General features: G+C 44.3%; 1 protein-coding gene across 2 annotated transcripts in view; it reads left to right on the forward strand.

Moving 5' to 3' along the window:
* Positions 1–27,123, forward strand: part of KIZ (kizuna centrosomal protein) — a 286,874-nt gene that overhangs the window by 93,867 nt on the left and 165,884 nt on the right. The window lies entirely within an intron of this gene.

Consider the following 27,123-nt stretch of genomic DNA (forward strand, 5'->3'; position numbering starts at 1 on the left):
GCCAACCAATAAGTCTAATCCGGGAGCTGAGGGAGGAGCTCAAAAGAATGAGGGGGAGGCCAGACAAACACAAAGGTCCCCATTCAGAGGTATGTCCACACTGGTAAAGGATGAGAGTAAAGGTTCTGTAGTGATAAGAGTAATATGTGTAAAGTGGAAGGCCAGGCTTAATACCCTCATCCTTTACCATCTGTAACTGACATTTTTTTTTACCAAAAAAATTTGCAGAATACATTTTGGCTTAAATTTATAAAAAAATTAGATTTTATTGGATTTCTTTTAAAATAGAAAGAAGAAAATATAGTTATAGTTATAATTTCCGCTCTTTTTTCGGTTATATCGCAAAACATTAAAACAGAGTTGTGAATAAATACCACCGAAATAAAGCTCTATTTATTTTTGTCAGCCCAGCTGGGGAGGAGTTGTCAGCTGGAAGAGCTTGAGAGAGAGTGGCCCATGGGGAGCTCCCCAGTCTGTGAGGGGGGGTTGTGCTCAGGTGCATCCAGGAGGAGAAAAGAGATCCTGGAAGGAGAGGCACATGAGAGAACAAGGAAAGCGGGAGAGAACACTGCTTAAGAGGCTCCAGGGAGGACAACTGGTCGTAGCCGGGGGGCTGGTGAGTGAAGCACAGTCGGGAGAACTGGGGAGGCATGCCTGAGAGAACTGGGAGATTTCTGGTTCTGCACCCATCTTAAACTGCAGAGAGGACAGGGCAGTGGAGAGAGGTCATTGCAGCCAGGCTGGCTGGCAGGGCCTAAAGAAAGTTATCTGGGATTGGTAGCTGAATAGAGGACATTTAGCACCTGAACTATTTCTACACCACAGGGACCCGAGGTTCCTGGCCGCAAAAGGCAGTTCACTGAGGCCTGACTGAATTCCAGCAAGTGAAGTGCTGGAGGAGTAAAGGATAGGAGGTCTTAAGTAAGAGTTTGTGTTGAAGAGAAGACTGGAGTGTATATACTAGTCCCAAGCAAGTTGCACTGCATGTTTCTGGGCATCCCATAATTTCCCATTTCCCATCCAAGTTCAATCTCCTCAAAAAAAAAAAAAAAAAAACAAAGCTTATGGACTGTTCTATATCTCTGAGTGTCTGAGAGATGGATGTAGGGGTGGGCAGAGTGACAGGTAAAACACTACATTCAGCAACCCCAAGGGGCATGGCTACACAGTGATATACTTTCACCACTACTTTTAGCAGTGCCGACAGCTACATCGTTACATAGTAGATGAGGTTGAAAAAAGGCACAAGTCCATTAAGTCCAACCTATGTGTGTAATTATAAGTCAGTATTACCTTGTATATCCCTGTATGTTGTGGTCGTTCAGGTGCTTATCTAATCGTTTTTTAGAACTACTGATGCCCCACTCCCCGCTGAGACCACCACCGCCTGTGGAAGGGAATTCCACATCCTTGCTGCTCTTACAGTAAAGAATCCTCTACGTAGTTTAAGTTTAAACCTCTTCTTTTCTAATTTTAATGAGTGGCAACGTGTCTTGTCAAACTAACTTCCGCAAAAAAGTTTTATCCCTATTGTGGGGTCAGCTGTAGTGATGGACGAACGTTTCGCCCGGCGGTCGTTTCGCGGCGAATTTCCGACATTCGCGGTCCGCACGTTCGAACGCCTTTTTCCGTCGTTCGCCGCGGCGGACTTACGTGTTTAATGTATACAAGAACTTTAACCTTTGGTGACACGTTTATCATGTGATACAGGACAGCCAATTGAGACATGACAGCACATGGACACTTGGACATTCCCCCTAACCTATAAATACACCCGATCCGGTGGCCATTTTACATTCTTTCTTCTGTTACGATAGGGACAGGTTCCTGTGTGGAGTAGGGAGAGATAAACCACTAGCTATTTGGTACACAAAAGTTCTTTTCAGGACTGGTATAGGTGTTAGGTGTTGATAGGTTTGCTGTGCTGCTGATTCTTGCAGCAGCCTGAGTGTCTTTTGTTAGTTTAGAGAAAGGGAAAGGACGGTGTATGCTACAGGGACAGCCAGATTAGTCTTTCATCATCATCATCATCATCATCATCATTAGCTGTTACTATCAAGGTCCACAAAAGAGCTGTTCCAGTAACCACTAATCGTTCTCTTTTTTTGCCAATTTGTATAGGGACAGGAAGGAAGCAGTGTTGTCAGGCAGTGAGGGTAATTTTAAAGACTTGCTGTTATTATTAGTTCCACAAAGGTTCTTTTCAGGACTGGTATCAGTGGTACAGTAATAGGCTTGTACATGTATAATATTCTTTCTTCCAAATATAGAAAGGATATTATACTTGACTGCTGCCCTTCTGCTGCAGTCTGCTAAACATTCACAACTCACTTGTTCCACAAAAGTTCTTATAAGGACTGGTAACTTGGTATAGGGTGCTACGGTACATAGGCTTGAGTGCGGTACAGTCTGCTGTTCTGTAAGGACCGCTATCGGTCCACAATAGATAGGGTTGACGTGCACCACTGCTGACCGCTGCCCTATACTGCAGCAGTCCTTCAGCGGTATAGGGACTGACGTACAGTCTGCTAATCACTAACACACAACCTGCTTGTTCCACAAAAGTTCTTATAAGGACTGGTAACTTGGTATAGGGTGCTACGGTACATAGGCTTGAGTGCGGTACAGTCTGCTGTTCTGTAAGGACCGCTATCGGTCCACAATAGATAGGGTTGACGTGCACCACTGCTGACCGCTGCCCTATACTGCAGCAGTCCTTCAGCGGTATAGGGACTGACGTACAGTCTGCTAATCACTAACACACAACCTGCTTGTTCCACAAAAGTTCTTATAAGGACTGGTAACTTGGTATAGGGTGCTACGGTACATAGGCTTGAGTGCGGTACAGTCTGCTGTTCTGTAAGGACCGCTATCGGTCCACAATAGATAGGGTTGACGTGCACCACTGCTGACCGCTGCCCTATACTGCAGCAGTCCTTCAGCGGTATAGGGACTGACGTACAGTCTGCTAATCACTAACACACAACCTGCTTGTTCCACAAAAGTTCTTATAAGGACTGGTAACTTGGTATAGGGTGCTACGGTACATAGGCTTGAGTGCGGTACAGTCTGCTGTTCTGTAAGGACCGCTATCGGTCCACAATAGATAGGGTTGACGTGCACCACTGCTGACCGCTGCCCTATACTGCAGCAGTCCTTCAGCGGTATAGGGACTGACGTACAGTCTGCTAAACACTAATACACAACCTGCTTGGTCCACAAAAGTTCTTATAAGGACTGGTAACTTGGTATAGGGTGCTACGGTACATAGGCTTGAGTGCGGTACAGTCTGCTGTTCTGTAAGGACCGCTATCGGTCCACAATAGATAGGGTTGACGTGCACCACTGCTGACCGCTGCCCTATACTGCAGCAGTCCTTCAGCGGTATAGGGACTGACGTACAGTCTGCTAAACACTAATACACAACCTGCTTGGTCCACAAAAGTTCTTATAAGGACTGGTAACTTGGTATAGGGTGCTACGGTACATAGGCTTGAGTGCGGTACAGTCTGCTGTTCTGTAAGGACCGCTATAGGTCCACAATAGATAGGGTTGACGTGCACCACTGCTGACCGCTGCCCTATACTGCAGCAGTCCTTCAGCGGTATAGGGACTGACGTACAGTCTGCTCACTTCCTTGACCCAAAAAAGCACACCGTACTATATGCCCCTACCCTCCTCTTTGAAGAGGTTGAGCGGTGTCATATTTCTACTGGGGCTGCTTATGATATCCCTGTGCTGTGCTGACTTCCTCCTGGGGGTTCTTATTATGAAGGGATCACACTATCCCTGTGCTGTGCTGACTTCCTCCTGGGGGTTCTTATTATGAGGGGATCACACCATCCCTGTGCTGTGCTGACTTCCTCCTGGGGCTGCTTACGGTGCTGCTGTCAGTGCTGTATGTCACGGTGCTGCTGTCAGCGCTGTATGTCACGGTGCTGCTGTCAGCGCTGTATGTCACGGTGCTGCTGTCAGCGCTGTATGTCACGGTGCTGCTGTCAGCGCTGTATGTCACGGTGCTGCTGTCAGCGCTGTATGTCACGGTGCTGCTGTCAGCGCTGTATGTCACGGTGCTGCTGTCAGCGCTGTATGTCACGGTGCTGCTGTCAGTGCTCTGTATTACGGTGCTGCTGTCAGATGCCTCTATCACGGTGCATGTGTCATTCCGGTATGTCACGCTGCTGGTGATCATCTCCTGCACCCTCTTCTTTGCCTACCCTGGTCCCTGACCTTCCCTCTCCTCCATTGCCTTCATTAGCTCCATAGTCCTGAATTGTTAGAACAATTTCCCAAATAAAATAAAAATGCTTGTAGTTATCGATCCCAAATTCACCTCATACATGTATTATGTCATTGTCCAGATGGTGGGACTACGTTTTACCCCCTAATAATTACCACGTGGCCGCAAATTCGACATGAAGGTTTGCAAAGTTCGCCTCCCATTGAAGTCAATGGGGCCCGCGGCGAACGTTCGGTTTCGCGAACGTTTGGGTCCGTTCGCATTTCGCTTTCGCGAAACGTCCCGTCGGAAGTTCGTCCATCACTAGTCAGCTGTACGGTATTTGTAAATTGAAATCATATCCCCTCTCAAGTATCTCTTCTCCAGAGAGAATAAGTTCAGTGCTCGCAACCTTTCTTCATAACTAATATCCTCCAGACCCTTTTTTAGCTTTGTTGCCCTTCTTTGTACTCGCTCCATTTCCAGTACATCCTTCCTGATGACTGGTGCCCAGAACTGGACAGCATACTCCAGGTGCGGCCGGACCAGAGTCTTGTAGAGTGGGAGGATTATCTCTTTATACATGGAGTTAATCCCTTTTTTAATGCATGCCAATATTCTGTTTGCTTTGTTAGCAGCAGCTTGGCATTGCATGCCATTGCTGAACCTATCATCCACTAGGACCCCCAGGTCCTTTTCTATCCTAGATTCCCCACAGAAGTTCTCCCCCTAGTGTATAGATTGCATTCATATTTTTGCCACCCAAATGCATTATTTTAAACTTTTCTACATTAAACCTCATTTGCCATGTAGTTGCCCACCCCATTCATTTATTCAGATCTTCTTGCAAGGTTTACACATCCTGCAGAGAAGTTATTGCCCTGCTTAGCTTAGTATCATCTGCAAATACAGAGATTGAACTGTTTACACCATCCTCCAGGTCGTTTATGAATAAATTAAAAAGAATCGGTCCCAGCACAGAACCCTGTGGGACCCCACTACCCACCCCTGACCATTGCGAGTTATCCATTTATCACCACCCTCTGAACTCACCCTTGTAGCCAGTTTTCAGTCCATGTACTCACCCTATGGTCCATGCCAACGGACCTTATTTTGTACAGTAAACATTAATGGGGAACTGTTTCACATGCTTTTGCAAAATCCAGATACACCACATCTACAGGCCTTCCATTATTTAGATGGCAACTCACCTCCTCATAGAAGGTTAATAGATTGGTTTGGCAAGAATGATTCTTCATGAATCCATGCTGATTACTGCTAATGATACCGTTTTCATTACTAAAATCTTGTATATAGTCCCTTATCATCCCCTCCAAGAGCTTGCATACTATTGATGTTAGGCTAACTGGCCTGTAATTCCCAGAGATGTATTTTGGGCCCTTTTTAAATATTGGTGCTATATTGGCTTTTTTCCAATCAGCTACAGTATCTCACAAAAGTGAGTACACCCCTCATATTTTTGTAAATATTTTATCTTTTCATGTGACAACACTGAAGAAATGACACTTTGCTACAATGTAATGTAGTGAGTGTACAGCTTGTATAACAGGGTAAATTTGCTGTCCCCTCAAAATAACTCAACACACAGCCATTAATGTCTAAACCTTTGGCAACAAGAGTACACCACGAATTGAAAATCTCCAAATTGGGCCCAATTAGCCTTTTTTCCCTCCCCAATGTCATGTGACTCATTAGTGTTACAAGGTTTCAGGTGTAAATGGGGAACAGGTGTGTTAAATTTGGTGTTATCTCTAATACTGGTCACTGGAAGTTCAACATGGCACCTCATGGCAAAGAACTATCTGAGGATCTGAAAAAAACGTGTTGTTCTACATAAAGATGGCCTAGGCTATAAGAAGATTGCCAAGACCCTGAAACTGAGCTGCAGCATGGTGGTCAAGACCATACAGCGGTTTAACAGGACAGGTTCCACTCAGAACAGGCCTCACCATGGTCAACCAAAGAAGTTGAGTGTACTTGCTCTGCATCATATCCAGAGGTTATCTTTGGGAAATGGATGTATGAGTGCTGCCAGCATTGCTGCAGAGGTTGAAGGGGTGGGGGGGTCAGTCTGTCAGTGCTTAGACCATACCCTGCACACTGCATCAAATTGGTCTGCATGGCTGTCGTTCCAGAAGGAAGCCGCCTCTAAAGAAGATGCACAAGAAAGCCCGCAGACAGTTTGCTGAAGACAAGCAGACTAAGGACATGGATTTCTGGAACCATGTCACATGAAAAGATATAATAATATTTACAAAAATGTGAGGGGTGTACTCACTTTTGTGACATACTGTATATAACATGACATATTGGGATTACAGCTGTGCATTGTAGCTAATCAGCTCCTAAGTTCAGCTTGTTAAGTAAAAAAAAAAACCTGGAAGCTGATTGGCTTATATGCAGAATTTCATCAGATATTGCAGACTCCAGTTTTAGTAAATCAACGCCACTGTGTCAGTGTAGTGCAGGATAGCGGTTGGTTTCTTAGATTAACAATTTTTTGCATAATCATAACATTGTTACCATGGGAGAAGGGCGGGGAAGACCTTTACTGGGCAGGGTGCTGAATGGTCAGGTGGGGCATCTTCCTTCATATCGTTATGGGTTGTGGAAAACAATTCCAGGAACCCAAGGGATGATTGTCCTCTGTCCTTTGGCTGCAGGAATAACAGCAGTGAAGATAAAAACAATAAGATAATCAAGGTAATCAAATGCATGCATGTAAAAGTAAATACTGTATATTGTTAGTAATGGCTTTTTCCCAACCCTTTTAAAGGCATCCCAATTTTATTTTTGAGGATTGGAAGGTCCTCTGTAATGAATTCTAAATGCATTGATAAAGGGGGGCTGTGACCCACGGAAACGTTGGTGACTAAAGCCTTGAATTATTTATGCTCTCCAAATACCTATGAGTGCCCTGAGCATCATATTTAATTGTTTATAATATGCATTTATACATCTACATTACCAATGCTTTTTTTCATGCAGCACACCATATACATTTTTTTTATTTATAAATACACACATACTGTATATATTAGCCTCTTATATTGATGAATAGCAGTTTTTTTTTTTTTTTTTTTTTTTACTGGAGTTAATTGTAGCCGGAAAAAGCTAGACACTAGGGTATACAGAAACAAACGCTAGTCTCCAGGAGGATGGGCACAAAAACCACTAGATACCAAGAGGTTCTAAAACCCACTTCAAAGTGAAATTCTGCCTTTGCAGCTGATTGTTGCGGTTGTTTATAGGCTCAGTGTCTCTGAATGCTGATGGAAACAGCTGTGAGTTACGCTGTGGGAGTCTGGAAGCTAAAAAAAAATGATTCTTTAGATTGTAGACACCATGCCGTACATACTGTTTGGCTGCATGGTAAGCTAAGAACTGTAGTTCCACAGCAGATCTAGAGCAACAAGTTGCAGAAGCCTGCTTTTAGAGAATTAATCTCTGTTCTGAACACTGAGCACAGTTCCCTGTCATCGTCTTGGTGCATGCTCTGGCTGTCTATATGGAATTTACGTAAGTGGAGCAAAAACTGCAGCAACTAAAGGCAGAGGACCATGCCGCTGGATAATTGGACATCCGAGGCATGGCAAGCTAGCTGGAATACTAGTGAGACTGGGGGAAAGGTGTTTGCAAAGTCTTTATGAAAACTGCCCCAAACAGGGGCATTCCTTGTGTGTGTGTGTGTGTGTGTGTGTGTGTGTGTGTGTGTATGTATATGTGTGTATATATATATATATATATATATATGTGTATATATATATATATATATATATATATTATACTGTGTGTGTGTGTGTGTGTGTGTGTGTGTGTGTGTGTGTAGGGATGAGTATGAAACTCTTGCTTTCTGTGTCCCTGCTGGTTAGATTTGCCCTCTGTTTGTTAAGACAGAGGGTGTTGGGAAATTATACATTTTACAGTTCTTACCAGAATAAAGTGTGAGAAGAACTGTTCCATTATGCCGCGTACACTACACACGAGCGGACTGTATGGCGTACTTAGTCCGTCATACAATCCGACAGACAGTCCGTCATACTTTCGACTGAATGGACTTGACCACACACGGATGCACAAACAGTCCGTCGAAAGCTTGCGCGATGACGTGTACAACACGTACGACGGGACTAGAAATAGGAAGTCCAATACACAGCAAAGCACCCTTCCGCCGTGTAAATCCTTTCTGGGCATGCGCCATTCTTAGTCCGTCGAACTAGCCTACTGACAAGCGGATTGTCCGCTGAAACCAAAGTACGACGGACAGAATTTCGAAAAATCCGAAATACTTAGTACGCCAGACTGCACGCTGAAAAAGTCCGCTGAAGCCCACACACGAGCGGACTGTCCACTGAAATGTATTTCGACGGACTAAGTACGCCATACAGTCCGCCCGTGTGTACGTGGCATTAGGAACACTTGTTCTGGAGCCAACTCACTTTAGACAAATTTTCAGTAACCTCCTGTTGTATCTATGGGACAGGAAATGAAGGGAAATCTCCCTAACAGAACATAGACTGTAAAAAAAAAAAAAAAAAAAGTTTTAGTTAATTTTTATTTTTTTTAGACTGAATTTGAATCATTCTTTATCTTATACCAGGGTATTCTAAACAAAGGGCCAGTTTACTGTCTGTCAGAATTTAGGGGGGGGGGGGGCTGGACTGTGGTCATCGGCAGCAGAAAATGTCCCGGCATCAGTCGAAGTAAACAATGTCCCATCTTTGGTGTCAATGGAAGGAATTGTGCCCCATCATTGGTGTCTTGGGTAGGAATTGAGCCCCATCATTGGTTTTATTGGGCCACATTGTTGGTGTCATTGGGAGGAACTGTACTTCATCATCTGTGTCATTGGTAGGATTTGTGCCCCATTGTTTGTGTCTATGAGAGGAATTGGGCCCTGTTGTTGATATCATTGGGATGAGTTGTGCCCCATCATTGATGTCATTGGGAAGAACTCTGTCCCATCATTGGTGTCATTAAGAGGAACTGTGCCCCATCATTGTCATTAGGAGAAACTGTGCTCCATCATCAGGAGGAACTGTCCCCCATTATTAGTGTCGTTGTGCTCCATTGTTGGTGTGATTGGAAGTTACTGTGCCCCTTTGTTGGTGCCATTGAGAGGAATTGTGCCCCTTCGTTAGTGTCAATGAATAAAATAGTGCCCCAAGGGATAGATAAGAGCTAGCAAAGGGCCACATCCGGCCCCTGGTCCGCAGTTTGGAGACCATTGTCTTATACCATAAAAAGAAAAAAAAGCTGTTGTCAAATACCCTTTAAATGTTCTCCTCCTACTCAAGTAAAGTCTATATGTAGGTGTGGGTGTACCTATATTTATTATTGCACACATGGTTTAGAATGTGTATTTTTAAAAGTAACAATATAATTACTATGGTAAAAAAGTGGCGTTTCTTTAACTCCTAGTTTATGCATAATCCCATTTTGATACATTTATCTGGCAATGCAATTCCATTATTTTAGTACTATTTCTCAGCTTCCTAAATATGTATACTTTAAACCAGCAACAAATACAGACACCTCCATAAATCTAAATATCATTTGCATGCATAGATAAAAATAATTTACAGGACTTACTGCAGGATAATTTATAGAAATGATTGTACAACAATGGGACAGTTACCATAGAAACACCCCGTGTAGAGCAGCGGGGGATAAAATCAAGGTACAAATGCTAATAGAGGTATATAATTGCTTGATCAAGATCCAACTGCAAGTGATCACATTGAGATAGAGCAAACCTACAAACTGCATAAATCAGGGAATAATTAGCATGAAACAACATTTATAGGAGGTTACAGTAACATAAACCTTATATAAGTTAAACATAAGTATATACAAAATATTGTAAAAAAAAAAATTGGATTTTGTGCCATTGGTGAAAAGAGGAACTGGGTGATGTGGAATCATTGGAATCATTGGAATCATTGATTAATTGTAAGAATAGAAAAACACTAGTTTCATTTTGACAGTAGTGATTGTTCATGTTACATGCAGAGATGCAGTATCTCACATAAGTGAGTACACCCCTCACATTTTTGTAATTATTTTATTATATCTTTTCATGTGACAACACTGAAGAAATTACACTTTACTACAATGTAAAGTAGTGAGTGTACAGCTTGTATAACAGTATAAATTTGCTGTCCCCTCAACATAACTCAACACACAGCCATTAATGTCTAAACCGCTGGCAACAAAAGTGAGTACACCCCTAAGTGAAAATGTCCAAATTGGGCCCAAAGTGTTAATATTTTGTGTGACCACCATTATTTTCCAGCACTGCGTTAACCCTTAGGGGATGGAGTTCACCAGAGCTTCACAGGTTGCCACAGGAGTCCTCTTCCACTCCTCCATGATGACATCACAGAGCTGCTGCAATGCTGGCAGCACTCATATGTCTATTTCCCAAAGACAACCTCTGGATATGACGCAGAGCATGTGCACTCAAATTCTTTGGTTGACCATGGCGAGGACTGTTTTGAGTGGAACCTGTCCTGTTAAACTGCTGTATAGTCTTGGCCACCATGCTGCAGCTCAGTTTCAGGGTCTTGGCAATCTTGTTATAGCCTAGGCCATCTTTATGTAGAGCAACAATCCTTTTTTTCAGATCCTCAGATTTCTTTGCCATGAGGTGCCATGTTGAACTTCCAGTGACCAGTATGGGAGAGTGAGAGCGATAACACTAAATTTAACACACCTACTCCCAATTCACACCTGTGACCTTCTAACGAGTCACATGATACCGGGGAGGGAAAATGGCTAGTTGTGCCAAATTTGGACATTTTCACTTAGGATTGTACTCACTTTTGTTGCCAGTGGTTTAGACATTAATGGCTGTGTGAGTTATTTTGAGGGGAAAGCAAATTCACACTGTTGTACCAGCTGTACACTCACTACTTTACATTGTAGTAAAGTGTAATTTCTTCAGTGTTGTCACATGAAAAGATATAATAAAATATTTACAAGAATGTGTGGGGTGTACTCTCTTTTGTGAGATACTGTTTATCCTCACAAGCGCTATAGGGGATGTCTTAATAATTAATTATTTCAGTTAAAGATCTTACATTTATAATGTTGAACGTTAGTGTAGAGTAGGGGTACTCAACCACCCTCCGATGTGGCCCGCCATGTCTTGCTCTGAGATGGCGAGTCAGGAAGCCCAGATCATGGGTTCCCGACCCGCCATCTCTGAGCATTAGTGTGAAAAACAGAGCCACCGCTAGAGGAAGCAGACCTGATGCTTCCTGTATAGCACTGGCTCCTTCACAGGTGGAGTGATACCAAATGTACTCCGCCTGTGACAGGAAGCATTGGCTCTGCTCTCTACTGCAGCTGCATGCTTCAATTATGCTCGGGGATGGCGGGTCGGGACACAGGAACCCGCGATCTGGGACAGCAGCCACCACTATCCGTACCAGCCAGCAGTACAAGTACCAGCAGTACTAGTACCAACCAGTAGTACCAGTCATCAGTACCAGTACCCACCAGCAGTACCAGTATCCAGCAGTACCAGTCATCAGTACCAGTACCCACCAGCAGTACTAGCCAGCAGTACCGGTCAGCAGTACCCACCAGTAGTACCAGGCAGCAGTACCAGTACCCGCCCAGCAGTACTAGCCAGTGGTACCAGTCATCAGTGTCAGTACCCACTAACAGTACCAGTACCCACCATCCGTACCAGTCATCAGTACCAGCCAGCAGTATAAACCACCAGTACCCGCCAGGAGTACCAGTACCCACCATCTGTTCCAGTCATCAGTACCAGCCAGCAGTATAAGCCAGCAGTACCCACCACCAGAATCTGTACCAGCCAGAGGTACCAGTCATCAGTACCAGCCAGCAGTGCCAGTACCCACCAGCAGTACTAGCCAGCAGTACCAGTCAGCAGTACCCACCAGCAGTACCAGCCAGCAGTATAAGTCAGCAGTACCCACCACCAGAATCTGTACCAGCCAGCAGTACCCACCAGCAGTACCAGTCAGCAGTACCAGTACCCACCAGCAGTACCAGTCAGCAGTACCAGTATCAGCCAACAGTACCCACCAGCAGTACCCACCAGCAGTACCAGCACTTGTGGGGAGCACAGTGGTGTAGTGGTTAGCACTTTCACCTAGCAGCAATAGGGTCGCTGGTTCAAATCCCGACCACGACACCATCTGCCTGGAGTTTGCATGTTCTCCCTGTGCCTGCGTGGGTTTCCTCCGGGGACTCCGGTTTCCTCCCAAACTCCAAAGACATGCTGTTAGGTTAATTAGACCTTGTCTAAACAAAATTGGCCTTAATATGTGTGTATGTGTATGTCAATGTTGTATCTGTTTATAAGCGTGTCAGGACCTTACGGGGTAAAGGACCACGCAAAGCCGCAGATGGACTCTGGTGGCAAGAAAGCGCCCTGAGGCAATTCAGTTCGCATAGGTAGCGCTATACAAGTCACTCACTCACTCACTCACTTGTCAGCAGTACCCACTGGCAGTACCAGCCAGCTGCAGGAATCCTGAGGAAGAAGTGAAGATTGAGGTCAGTTGAGGAGCAGGTAAACCGCTGTGCATCAGTGTGAAATCAGCCCCTTTCACATGATCGTTCCAATCGGGTCCGCCTGTCTATTTTTCAGGTGGACTCAAACGGACTCTCCATTCACCTCCTATAGAGCTACAGATGTTAACGTACTTGTGTCCATTTACAGCCGCCTATCTGCAATCCGATCTCCTTAAAAAATCCCAGAAGGGAATCTGTCCCCTTCTGTCTGGGCAGATCGGAGGGCCCTTAGGGTAGAGCGGGTTGCATCCATGTCTGCTCTACATATGCAGAGTGGACACAGACCTGCCATCCCTCCTTTACGCTCATTGTGGCCCATGACCGGTTACCAAGTCTATAAAGTGGCCTTCGCTCCTGAAAAGGTTGAGCACCCCTGGTGTAGAGAGCCTTTGTGAAATGAACGGTCTGTTGTGGTTGTCTTAATCGGTAGTGCTCTATTTTTTCAAGAGGATTAAAGAGGTTCTCCAGTTGAAATAAAAGCTAGAGATGTAAAGCCAGCAGAACGTCTACAAGCACAGGGAAAGTTATTGACAAACAATTGATTTTGGTGTTATTAAAGTTCTTTTAAAAACAAAATACATGGGCAATTTTTTTTTTTTTTTTTTTTTTTTACATTTTTAATATACATTGCAATCAGTGCATGTGTTAGGCCTGCGATAGACGGTTTGAATCTCGGCCGGTTAAACAGTTCACCATGTATGGGCAGGCTGAATGTACCAAGCTGATCGATCAACTTGGATACAGCCAGCCTGCTGGATTTTACTTGTGGTTATTACTAGAGGCTGCTATAGCGGCTAGCAATAATCACTGTCTTCCCCCGGCGGGAATCACTTGCCCTGCCCCCATCCCCCCCCCAAGGAGAATGCAATGTCTTGGCAGGAGGCATTCCCCTGTCAGCACTGTCTGTGTTGAAAAGGGGAATTGTGCAAATTTCTTTCCTGTAACCCGCAGTTGCAGGAAAGAAATTTGCACCATCTATGTCCTGCCTTATGGAAAAGGTAGTGTGGGACTTTGTACGTACTGGGGTGTATTAGATACAAACAACAAAAATATATGTAAGAAAAAAAAATCAGTTTTATTGGAAATCACAAAGATTAAAGGGGTTGTAAAGACATTTTTTTAAAAATAACAAACATGTTATACTTACCTTCACTGTGCAGCTTGTTTTGCACAGAGTGGCCCCGAACCTGGTCTTCTGGGGTCCCTCGGTGGCTGTCTCAGCTCCTCCTCGCAAGAACTAACCACCTTCATGCGAGCTCTCTCGCATGGTGGTTAGTTCTTGGGGGGCACGCTTCCGTGATACGGTCGGCGGGTTATAGCTGCTCACTGAATCACTCGGCTCCGCCTCCAGCGCACCGCGTCATTGGATGTGATTGACAGCAGTGCAAGCCAGTGGCTGCGCTGCTTTCAATCCATCCACTCTAGCCAATCAACGGCCAGGCTGAGCGGCGAAGAGGACATCAGGGGCGAGCGCAGCAGATGAACAGGCTCAGCTAAGTAAAACAGAGGGGCTGGGGGGGCCGTTATTTTCGGATGTTTTTTCACGTTAATGCATAGGATGCATTAAGGTTAAAAAATGCGAACCTTTACAACCCCTTTAAGGTTAGTTTTAAAAACATATTCACGCATAAAGCATCCATATGGGTATCCATCTTGGTTTTGGGAACTGGAAGATTGGCCAGCGCGTTTCCTGGGTGAACCTGTTTCATCAGGGCCTCAGATCCTAATAAAAATATATCTATAAGACACCTGTTAGATGTCATAAGATATTTCATGTACAACTTTTTTTTTTTTTTTAACAGAAAGGTTTTAATAATTAACAAAGCATACACAAAATTCATTTGTAAAACAGTGAGGTATATGATACATCAAAACAACAGGTATAGTGTATATTTCTGGTGAGAATAAACCATGACATAAAAATTGAATATCGGAGTGTCTTCAGTTATTGTCTACAGGTCTTGAAACAAAGGGTTAATATAGTCTGTAAGCATACAGTTGTGCTCATAAGTTCACACACCCTGGCAGAATTTATGATTTCTTGGCCATTTTTCAGAGAATATGAATAAGACAAAAACATTTTTTTCACTCATGGTTCGTGTTTGGCTGAAGCCATTTATTATCGATCAACTGTGTGTACTCTTTTTAAATCTTAACAATAGAAACTACCCAAATGATCCTGATCAAAAGTTTTTCATACCCTGGCGATTTTGCCCTGATAACATGCACACAAGTTGACACAAAGGGGTTGGAAAGGCTATTAAAGGTAACCATCCCCACCTGTGATTTGTTTACTTGTAATTAGTGTGTGTGTATAAAAGGTCAATGAGTTTCTGGACTCCTAACAGACCCTTGCATCTTTCATCCAGTGCTGCACTGACGTTTCTGGATTCTGAGTCATGGGGAAAGTAAAAAAATTGTCAAAGGATCTGCAGGAAAAGGTAGTTGAACTGTATAAAACAGGAAAGGGTAGGTTCTGGAGTGGTCACCCCAGTCTCCTGACCACAATATCATTGAGCCACTCTGGGGAGATCTCAAACATGCAGTTAATGCAATACAGCCCAAGAATTTACAGGAACTGGAGACCTTTTGCCAAGAGGAATGGGCAGCTTTACCATCTGAGTAGACAAAGAGCCTCATCCACAAATACCACAAAAGACTTCAAGCTGTCATTGATGTTAATACACGGTATTAAGAACTGGGGTTTTGTTTTGATCAGGGTCATTTGGGTAGTTTCTGTCATCATTATGAGTTAAAAAGAGTAAACACAGTTGATTGATAATAAATGGCTTCAGCCAAACACTAATCATGAGTGAAAGAAAAGTTTTTGTGTCATCATTTATATTCTATTAAATATGGTCTAGAAATTATAGAGATGAATGTTGGATTCAAATCATCAGAATGTTGTTCAGAATTTAATAAAGCACATGGACTAGTGAAGCAGCTCTTGGCAAAAGGGGTACCTCTCTAACAGGGGGCCCAGCTTTGAAGATTCATGTGTACAAAGTCAAATGAGAGAGCCAAACAAACCATCTGAGAGTCCAAAAACCCACTGGTTGACAATGGACACAGAAAAGCCAATGCATTTTGGGGGCTCAATGACCTCCCCCTTCTTCAGGACTTATGCTTGGCTCACACTGCTGCCAGATGTGGCTCACATCAGGGGTCTGGCGCGTCCCTGTTCTCCGTTTCAGTGACGATTAGGGCCAAATTTTTGCCCAAATTTGGCCCTGAAACGGTGCTAAAGACGCACAGGACTCCTGTGCAAGCTGCTCCGCAGCTGCAATGGAGATACGTAAACCGACTCCATAGAGAGCCGGTCACAATTTCCTGTCATGCAAAATTGAAAGCGGGGAAACCTGCATTCAATTCGCACTAGTGTGAACCCAGCCTTAAACATAATGCCTTACATGACTTTAGGTCAAAGTGAGCCTTGTGCAATGAAAATATGGGCCAGGCACTTTTATACCTAGCTGTGTACAGTATGGTCTTGGCATACTTTTATGTCACACTTGCTTGGCATTAAAGTTCTCATTGAAAGATTCAGCAAAAGCAAACACAAACCGTCCATAATTCTGGCGTAATATAAAACATGATAGCTAGCTTCCCATATACAAGTCCTACACCAAGGGTTAAGGTTTCCTTTTGTTTAGGGTGCCACAAGGGCCACAGAAGGTCAGCAAATACTGTCTTAGTTGCCCAACAGTCCACACTTTTTCACAGCTGTGACCTGCCTCACACTCCGCCTCACAGACAGGTGCTGGCTCCTTTCTGTTCTCTTTCAGGCCTTCTCTGTAGGCAGATTAACACTTTTATCGAGCCAGTGGAGATACTAATGTTGTTTGAAACACCAAGGCACCACTACCCTATTGGGCGTTGGGCTTTAGCTCCACTTTTGAGCTCCCAAGTGGGGGATACCTGCTATACTATTACAAGGCTTCAATATTCCAATCTGGTGACTGGCAAGCTATATCCATGATCATGTTGAAGGGACAGTTCCGACTTTAATGGATGTAGATATTACCTATGATACCCATATTTGAACATCTGTGCTTACTTTACCCACCCCTCAGGTTAAACCTCAACTGACCTACCCCACTTAACTTTTAATAGATTGGCCAGTTTTTTGTTGGTCTACCTGGTTGGGTGGATCACTGCTGGCCCAGGTGTCCCATATGGGATTTGAATGCCTACAAATTTGGACTTTGATCCCTTGGAAGGATTGATTTGGTTGTCCTTTCTGTCTTATGTGGTGTCACCCAGTACTTGATTTTCAAGGCAAATCAGCACCTACCTTCTGTGTCCTAGGGAAGCAATTTGATGTGACGCGTGTTGACAAGCAAGCATGGAGGAGTTCATGGACCTGACCCTTTGATATATGCATATACCTTATTTTTTTTTTTTTTTTTCACCAACCTTCTGAAATGATCCATGCCTCTATGTCTGTCTATTGGGTATATGTTGACCTTGTCTAGTAGAGGGTGTTGTCTTTGTTTTGTCATATTTATGTGCATATTTTAAATATTTTGTAATAAATTATAATTTTTTAGAAATACTGCCTCCTGTTGTGCCCACAAAGTCCGCCTTTTTTTAGAGAGTCTTAGTTACTCTTTCAATCCGTTTTCTATAGCAATTGGATGTTGACGTGGTGAGGGTCCTCTGTTCTTATAGGACCAAAGTCTCTGTACTCAGGATTGGAGGCTCTTTCCCACCCAAAGTCTCTCTGAGCTTCCAAATTCTGGGTCCCAAATGACGACTTTCCAACCCTGAGAGCACTGTAAGTCAGTCTGCTTGAGTAAGAACCCCTGAGTACTCAAAACTGTAGTCCAGTCGCCCCCCCTTTAAAGGGCCCAAAACCAAAATAATGGAAACGCTTATCTCCCATGCAGGACCTATTCCTGGCATCTTCTACAACATGTAAAACTTTAATACATGTGATTTTCATTTAAGAAACACAGCTAGAAAGGTCTATGTTTTGGGATGTTAGGAGCCCAAGATCATTAAATGTGAACTTCAGCAGGCAGCTAAATACACAAATAAAATATATATCAGAGCTCCTTAGGATCTGTGTTTCTGTTCATCCAGTCCTCATCACACAGCACAGCCAGGTGAATGACACAACTTTAAGAAGAAGAATATATTAGTGTACTCTCTCCCACCCCAGGCTAATGAATGGACAGCGAAAGAGCAGCAGCAGACTGATAAGTCATCTCTATACTCTCTAATCCTATCAAGTTGTTCCCTGTCAGCATAATTGAATGTGGTAGGCCTGATTGGCTTTCAGTTCTGCATGTCCCCAATTTGACTGTTACTATATTGAGGATTGCAAGATGCAGTACAGGGTTGTGTTAATTTGTGTCTTTTTATATCTGTTTCAATTTGCATTAATCTTACAGCTGAACACATCAGCAGGTCTGTGTTCTACCAGAGACTTCCTCATGGAAATTTGGACTTGGCTGCATGTTGACCCCTGGTTTCAATCCCTAGGTTTAACCTACTCTAATGTGTGGAAACTAATGCCGAGTACACATGATCGGACGTTCTGGCAGACTTGGTTCGGCGGACTGGAATCCGTCAGACAATTCGATAGTGTGTGGGCTCCAGCAGACTTTTTTTTCCCCAAAAGTCTGATGGGCCTAGAAATAAAACATGTTTCAAATCTATCTGACGGACTCAAGTCCGACGGACTAAAAAACTGTTTCTGTGTGCTAGTCCGATAGACCAAATATGACACAAGGGCAGCTATTGGCTACTGGCTATTGAACTTCCTTGATTAGTCCCTTTACGTCATCACGTTCAAAACAAACGGACTTTCGAACAGACTTAGTCTGCTCGTGTGGGGCCAAGTCCATTCGTTCAGAAAGTCAGTCGGACCTCCGCTGAAAGTCCGTCGGGAAGACCGTCGGACCTAGTCTGTCAAAAAGTCTGGTCGTGTGTACGCAGTATAACCTACACTAGCAGAAGCAGATGAGCACAGGGGCATACTAGTGGCAGTGGTGAAGACAAGAACCATGCTGCAGAGAGGGATCGAAGACTGCAGAGCAGACTGGAAGAGCAACCCAAATCAGAGGATAAGATGGCAGAATGCCTGTGTCAATATGCAGTGGGTCACTTCTCACTTTGTGGCAAAGGAGTGGCCGACAGACAATAAAGCCACCTCCTGATTGCCTTTTTTTATTTTCTTTGACAGCCGAATTAACTTTTTTAATGGGAAGTCCAACATTTGGCTCACAATTGTGGCATGGGTCTATTAACAAGAATAGATTGTGTTTGTTGGTACTGTCTGCCAAATGCAACATGGGGCAATCATTTTTGCTGCAGCGCAAATCATAGCGTCCAAAGCATATGCATACCCTTGTACAGCATAAAGGAGAAGTGTGGGAATATAAAAGAATAAACGTACATATTTACTTACCTGCTACAATATTGGTCCAGTGCTGCAAGCTGTCCTCCATGGGTTTTAAGTCCAAGAACCAAGCGATCACGTGATATCTGATCGCTCAGCTCTTGGGTCTGCTCTAAGCAGACAGATGTGACGGTCAGTCATCGTTCTCTGTTGGGCCATGCAGGGGATGGGGCGGAAGAAACAGGCTCAGGCTCTCAGCAGCACACTGAGAGGCCTAGCCAACTGCCTGTAAGGCACCTGGGAGGAACCCAACACCTTAGCTCAATATCTGATGATTCTGGGTCACAAGAGAGCACAAGTAAGTACACCCCTGTGACCCACGTGAGAAGTATGGGCAAAAGACCCTCTCTGTTATGGGGCTCTCAAAGTTGCTTACTGTGGTTCCTGGGTTCGCCCATTCCACTAAGGAACCTGGAACTAGGGTTATCAGCTTCTGCTGAGTAAGAAGGAAAAATACTCAATGCAACTAATAATCCTAGAAGATTACGTTACTTCTGGGGTCACAGCTGTGGTTCCTCAGCTAGCGTAGCCAAAGATGTAGCTATTCCAGCAGGATATGTGCTGGAATAGCTGCATAGGAGGGCAGGGGAGATATTGGGGGTCTAATAGACCCCTAATGACCCCATAAAGTGCACTTGACACCTGCCCATGCTATCACATAGGGAACTTGTTAGCCCTCTTGTGATGGCAATAAAGTAAAAAAAAAAAATATATATATATATATATATATATATATATATATATATATATATATATATATATATATATATATATATATATATATATATATATATATATATATATATATACGCACGATATTCGCGATATGCAAAGTGGTGCAAGGAAGCAGAGATGAGACACATCTACCTGTCCTGGCACACTCATCACCGCTGAGCCACCTCTCGCATGCAGCCCATGTGCTTGTTTGTGATGTATGTGATGTCACATACAAGCGTCTTGAATGGATGTGCAATAATGAGCTCAGGTCAGGGGCATTTTCTGAAAGCACTGAGCCTGTGTGCAACATCAGCCCCCCCCCCCACAGCTAAGAAAAAGTGTGGTTCCGAGCGCCGCAGCAAAATCGGGTGTGATTTTTATTGCGCCGAATACTGGCTGTGGCTTAAAGGGACACAGAGTGCAGGGATTCAGTAGTAAGTGAAACACAGTACAGGGGTCAGGTGTAAGTGATGCAGAGTTCAGAGGTTGGGAGTAGTTGATGTAGAGGTTGCTAGTAAGAGATGAGGGGTTGGTAGTAAGTGACACATACACACACACACACACACACACACACACACACACACACACACACACACACACACACACACACACACACACACATATAATTTTTTTTATTTTTTTCCAACGAAGTTCCCAGAAGTTTAACAGTAATTCCACAAAATGTCATCTGATTGAGAAAACCACAATCACAGTGAAATCCCTTTTTTCTGAGATTGGCAGTGGCAACCAAGCGAGTCATCTTCCTCCAGATGGTGGGCCGTGATAGCAGTCCTCCTCCTCTTGTAAACAGGGACCGGCCCCCCCTAGCAGAACTGCACCCAATCTCTTCCCCATCACAAGAGCTGACGATCACAGCTACAACAAAGTTAGATAACCAATCAATGTTTCTCATTGTTTACAATGTGTGGCATGGAGAATTGTGAGATTGGAATGCATTAACGTCTCAGACACTTCCCTTCACTGCTCTGCTGTTGGAAAGGGAGTCGGGTGCTGGCAAAAGAGGCTTTGTGTGCTGTTTGCGGCACCAGTGCCGGGGGTTGCATACCCCGCCTAATAGAGTTTTAAAAAAATTGCTGAAATTGCTTTTTGAAAAACCCTCATGTTTTACCCCAAAATTGGGCATAACATTATGTTTGTTTGTGGCGAAATTTATTTTATTGCATTTTTTACTGAAAATATGTGGATAGAACATCTTTTAGGTTTTATTGCATTCCATGTCCCTTTTGAGGTGATTTCTTCTTTCCACTGACAGGAGATTAGAGGGGTAAAATATAATGGGAAATCTCCACAGAGATTGTGCCTAAAGGCATTAGTATCCCATGACCGTCTCAAATGACTGGTACTTTCCTTTTGCCTCTTTAGCTATCCTTTCTGAACCACATTGTTGGAGTGCCTGCCACCATTAGGGGGTCCAGTACTGCCCTTTTCTATGTTCCTGGAAGCTCTGAACATCTTCTTTGCTATTCGTCTTGGGTTTTATCATTCCTTCTTCATCCCGAAACTTTACAAAAAGAAAACTGTTCTTAAAAACTGGAAATCATAAGCAAGAATACATAGGGTCTCATTTAAAAATCTGTATTGGAGTCATACTGTTGCTTTAAAAAATGTATATATGTTTTACCACTAATAAAGCACAGTGCTGTTCCTTACAAATGTGCATTGTGCTGCTGGCTTCAGGAAAACTGGGAACATTTTGTAGTGACAATGAGAGGTTTTACAATGATTATAGTGGCGTCAGACTTCTCACTTACTAGTAACTCACAAGTAGTTTATGTCATGCACAGATATATACTCATGATAAATAGTAGGAAGAGAAATGTAAGGCCTTATTCCACCAGAATAATAATTTGGTTATGAACAGATCTTGATGGCTTGGACTACCCACTGGCTTCATCTCCAATGTACAGATGTAATTTCTTTACCGTACATCACGGGACACAGAGCCACAGTAATAACTGTATGGGTTATATGGCACCTTCAGGTGGTGGACACTGGCACACCCTAAACGGTAAGTTCAATTCCCCCATATAACCCCCATCCCCTGTCCCTGAAGGTTTTCTAAACGGAGCCCACCGTAAGAGGTGAAAATTGGGTCTGTTACCACAGGACAGCTGGATAAGGTAAGGGAGATTCCTAAGGAATTTTTCTTATTCTTGTGGGTTGTCTCCTTTACAGTAAATGTTGCTATGTCTATGTCACCACTGGGGGCTATCAAGAGCATATACCTGTTCCATGCTTGTCAGTCTCGTCTCTATGTACAAGCTGCATGCTTCCTCTGGCCCAGGCTCCAGATAAAGTCGTGGAAAAGGGGAGTTTTCTCCTTCTAGGAATGCCCCACCCCACCTGGGAAGCTTTCCTCCAGACAGTAGGAGCATAGGAGCATGGCATCAGACGGCAGTGTGCCGCACCACTCCTGCTGCCATTACAGTTGTTCCCATGGGCAGCTCTCCTCCTCCCCCAGCCCTCCTCTATGGGGTCTGGTCGGGATTGGAGCCCACGCACATGGGAAACCGCTCTATTTTAAAATAGATAAGGAGGGGGGCGAGATGGGTGGTTGAAGGAAGGTGATGGGACTTAGCGGCGTTTTCAGGTGCATACAGCTAGGAGGGACACAGAGCGGATGGGTGGCATGTGAGTGAGTGACACAGGCATTCCCAGGGCACATTTACTTTAAGCATCAGGCTGAGCTTAATAACCGTGGCAGTTGCTGGACTGTTGCTCAGCAGTGGGTGCATTTTTGTTGGTGGTACATCTGCGTTTGTGCTCGGCACTATGACCAGGAGAGGTGATTCAAATGCCGCAAAGATCAAGTACACAAAGGGGTCGCCCTCAGGTCCTAAGGACCCTCCCTCTGCAACACCATCCCGTATTAAGAAGGCTGGTCAGAGTGAGCCATCAGGGTCATCAGGGGCTGCAATTGCTTCCGACAGACCAAGGACACAAAGGGTTTGCCCTCAGGTCCTAAGGACCCTGCCTCTGCAACACCATCCCGTACTAGAAGGCTGGTCAGAGTGAGCCATCAGGGTCATCAGGGGCTGCAATTGCTTTGACACTTCAGCCCCTGTCTATATAACTGAGCAGGTTTTCTCCTCAGCTCTGAGTGGCTTAGAGGAAAGATTAGTGGCTTTAATCAGGTCTTCACAGAGTGGAAGAAAACGCATTAGGTCCCCTTCTACCACCCAGGATCCCCTAACGGAGGAACTGTGGGAGGGGGATGAATACCCCTCAGCGGACCGTGAACAGCAAGTGGGGAAGGACCTAGTTCAGCTTCACATGCTGAGAAATTACTGGTGCATTCTCTTACTGAAATGGTCCACGCCACATTTAAGCTACCCTTAACGGAGTCGGTTGAAGAGCCCACTATTTGTGTTCACTAAAGCCCCTGCAAGCCTTGCCTGCCTTTCCTGTCCATTCATTGCTAGAAAAGCTTATGTATTCTGAGTGGAATAACCGAGATAAGCACTTTTTTCCTCCTAAGAAGTTTTCAACACTTTATCCTATGGAGGAAAAATTCACTAAGATCTGGAGTATACCAGCAATTAACGCTGCTATATCCTCTGTGAATAAAAGTTTGACTTGTCCGTTTGATAATGCGCAAATGCTTAGGGATTCAACTGATAAAAAATTGGAAATCCTGTTAAAGAACATTTTCTCCCTGGCAGGTTCAGTGGCTCAAACTGCAGTGAAGGCAATTGGGGTATGTCAATCCTTGAGAAACCACTTGAAACAAGTGCTCAATGTGTTCCCTGAACAGCAGGCCCAGGAATTAGCTGAGCTGCCAGCAGCTTTGTGCTGTGCAATTGACTCAATCAGAGATTCTATTCTTCAAACCTCTCGCCTTACGCTTGGGTTGATACATATGCGTAGAATCTTATGGTTAAAAGGTTGGTCAGCCGAAGCGCCATGCAAGAAGCTCCTGGCTGGTTTTCATTTTCGTGGTAAAAAGCTGTTTGGGGAGGATTTGGGCAAATATATCCAAAAAATATCAAGTGAGAAAAGTACCCTTTTGCCAGTTAAGAAAAAGAGTAAATGTCCCTCATTTAAACAGGCTCTTTCTCCAGTGCCAGGTGCATCAGCCTCCAGGCAGTCACGACAGCCTCCACCGTCAGGTTCAAGAGGTAAATTTCGGGCTCAACCCCAGGGACAAAAGAAGTCCTGGGGGAGGAAGAGCTCAAGACCGAACGCTAAAGCCTCTTTATGAAGGGGCGCCCCTGCTTGTTTGAGTGGGGGGAAGAATTCTTCAGCTCTCAAAGGTCTGGCAGGAAGAATTTCAGGACAGATGGGTGGTCTCCACAATAGCTCTAGGTTACAAACTAGAGTTCAGAGAGTTTCCATCTTCTCGCTTCCTCAGGTCAAATGTCCTCAAAGATCCAGAGAAAAAGAAGTCTCTTTCTAGTGTTAGACTGACTTTTGTTGCAGAAGGTCATCATGGTGGTTCCTGTGGAAGAGCAGGGGTCAGGGTTTTTTTCAAACCTTTTCACGGTACCAAAACCAAATGGGAATGTCAGGCCCATTCTATATCTCAAAGATCTAAATCGATTCCTGAAGATTCGCTCTTTTCGCATGGGACCAAGCCGATCAATAGTCTCCAGCCTACAAGGGGGAGAGCTTCTGGCATCAATCGACATCAAGGATGCATGCCTGCATGTACCTATTTTCCCCACTCACTCGTTTCGAAGTAGAAGGCCTTCAAGGTCTAGCTACTGCACTTCGGGTGTTTACAAAACTTCTGGCCCTTCCCCTGGCCAGGTTAAGGACTCGAGGTATAACAATAATAGCATACCTGGACGACCTGCTCTTAATAGATTGGTCGGTAGTCCGCTTGGACAAAAACGTGGTCTCCACTATCAACTACGTGGAATACCTAGGTTGGGTCATCAACCTAGAGAAATCTCCTTTAAAGCCAGTAAGAAGATTAGAGTACTTGGGTCTTGTCATAGATAAAGCCCAGAAGAAGGTGTTTTTACACCAGGCAAAGATCAGCGCCATAAAGGATCCGGTCCAAGGGGTCAGGACAAAGAAGGGTTCTTCCATTCGCCTTTGTATGAGGTTGTTGGGGAAGATGACTTCATTCAAAGCAGTTCCCTTTGCTCAGTTTTATTCGAAACTGCTGCAAAACAGTATGATATTGGCCTGGAACAAGGAGATTCCAATGCGTTTGTCACCAAAAGTCTGCCAGAGCCTCAGTTGGTGGAGGATAGGGGATCCAGGATGTAGATCTATTTGCATCCAGGTTCAACAACAAATTCGACAACTTTGTGTCGAGAACAAGGGAACCACTTGCATGTGGAACAGATGCGTTGGTGACCCCATGGAATCAGTTCTCACTAATTATATGCATTTCCTCCTATTCTGCTGTTACCTTGACTTTTTCGCAGGATCAAGCGAGAAAAGAAGTCTGTAGTTCTTGTGGCCCAGAAGATCTTGGTATGCAGAAATAGTAAAGATGGTGGTAGGGGCCCCTACCACCACGTCCAGACCTGTTATCGCAGGGACCAGTGTTCCATCCTATTTCACAGGCACTAAGTTTAACGGTTTGACTATAGAAGCCCACATTCTAAGGAATCGTGGGCTTTTAGGCTCCGTGATACCTACCTTGATTAGTGCAAGGAAGCCAGCTTCCAGAGTCATTTATTATAGAGTCTGAAAGGCATATGTTATTGGTGTGAATCCAGGATTTAGCAGCCTTTTGAGCCAATACAACATATTCCTTTGGTACTTTGGACAAGGAAGCTAGTTTTTCTGGTAGCCATTTCTTCTGCAAGAAGGGTATCAGAGTTGGTGGCTTTTTCTTGTAAAGAGACATATTTAATCATTCACAAAGATAGAGTAGTATTGCGTCCTCATCCTAACTTTCTGCCAAAGGTGGTTTCAGGTCTTCACCTAAACCAGGTGTGGCAGCACGCAGGTAAAGTCACCTGGTTGTATCCAGGATGGGAAATATGTGTGCCCTAGATTCAGGCTTTATGCAGACTTGTATAATTAGAGGGGAAGAGTTAATGAGCCCAGCTGAAGTAAGTGGGCTCATTAAGACCTCTACAAAAAACCCCAGCATGCTTAGGGAGATGCTCCATCCTGGAACCAGTTTTGTGTTGTATAGACTGGGGAGTGTGATATCTGCTCTGTGCGGTGAGTTAACGCCTGTGTGGCAAACCTTTACAACAGAGGCAAGGACTGGTACAGCACAAGGCTGCACCCAGTTGTTAGACAGGGAATCTAAGTGTGTAGTTAGAGGTCAAGCTGACCAGGATTTATTTTCATGTTTTATTTTTGTTTGGCTGTTATATGTATCACTGCATGTAGCATAAATAAACCGGATCTTTTTGTTTTTTGCACCTACAACGCTGTCTGCTGTGCCTGATTTTGTGTTGTGAACCCATCCAGGGGGTCACACACACCCGCTGCCGAGCTAACCCCTCACACAGGATATTGTTTTACCTTCATTTTTTCGAGAACCCTGTTCTAAGGAAGAAAAGTTACTACACTCGGTGGATGTAGTGAGAGCAGTATCTATTTGAAGGCGACCGCTTAGATTCGAAAAACAGATGTTTTGTTCGTGTTGCCTGAAGGTCCTAGGAAAGGGCAGGCAGCATCAAAATCCACCATTGCCAAATGGATTCAGCAGGTAATTATTCAAGCTTATGGCTTGAAGAAGGTTCCACCTTTTCAGGTCAAAGCGCACTCCACCAGGACTGTTAGTGCTTCATGGGCAGTGCATCACCAAGCCTCCATGGCTCAAATCTGCAAGGCCGCAACCTGATCTTCAGTCCATACATTCAACAGATTCTATCATGTGGATGTAAGAAGGCATAAGGATATCGCCTTTGGGCGCAGTGTGCTGCAGGCAGCAGTATAGGTCCTCAGGTCTGATTGCACCCTACTTTTGTCTGTGTCCCCTCCCCTCAGGTGGAATTGCTCTGGGACATCCCATAGAGTTATTACTGTAGCTCTGTGTCCTGTGATGTACAATAAAGAAAATAGGATTTTTATAACAGCTTAGCTGTAAAATCCTTTTCTTGTAGTAAATCACAGGACACAGAGGTCCCTCCCCTTTTTCTGGTTACACGTATATTGCTTTGCTACAAAACTGAGGTACTCCCCGTAAGGGGAGGGGCTATATGGGGTATTAAACTTCCTGTTTAGGGTATGCCAGTATCCACCACCTGAAGGTACCATATAACCCATA

The sequence above is a fragment of the Lithobates pipiens genome, unplaced genomic scaffold (assembly GCF_037356315.1).
Source record: "Lithobates pipiens isolate NorthernLeopardFrog02 unplaced genomic scaffold, aLitPip1_a1.2 Scaffold_18, whole genome shotgun sequence".
Classification (NCBI taxonomy): Eukaryota; Metazoa; Chordata; class Amphibia; order Anura; family Ranidae; genus Lithobates; species Lithobates pipiens.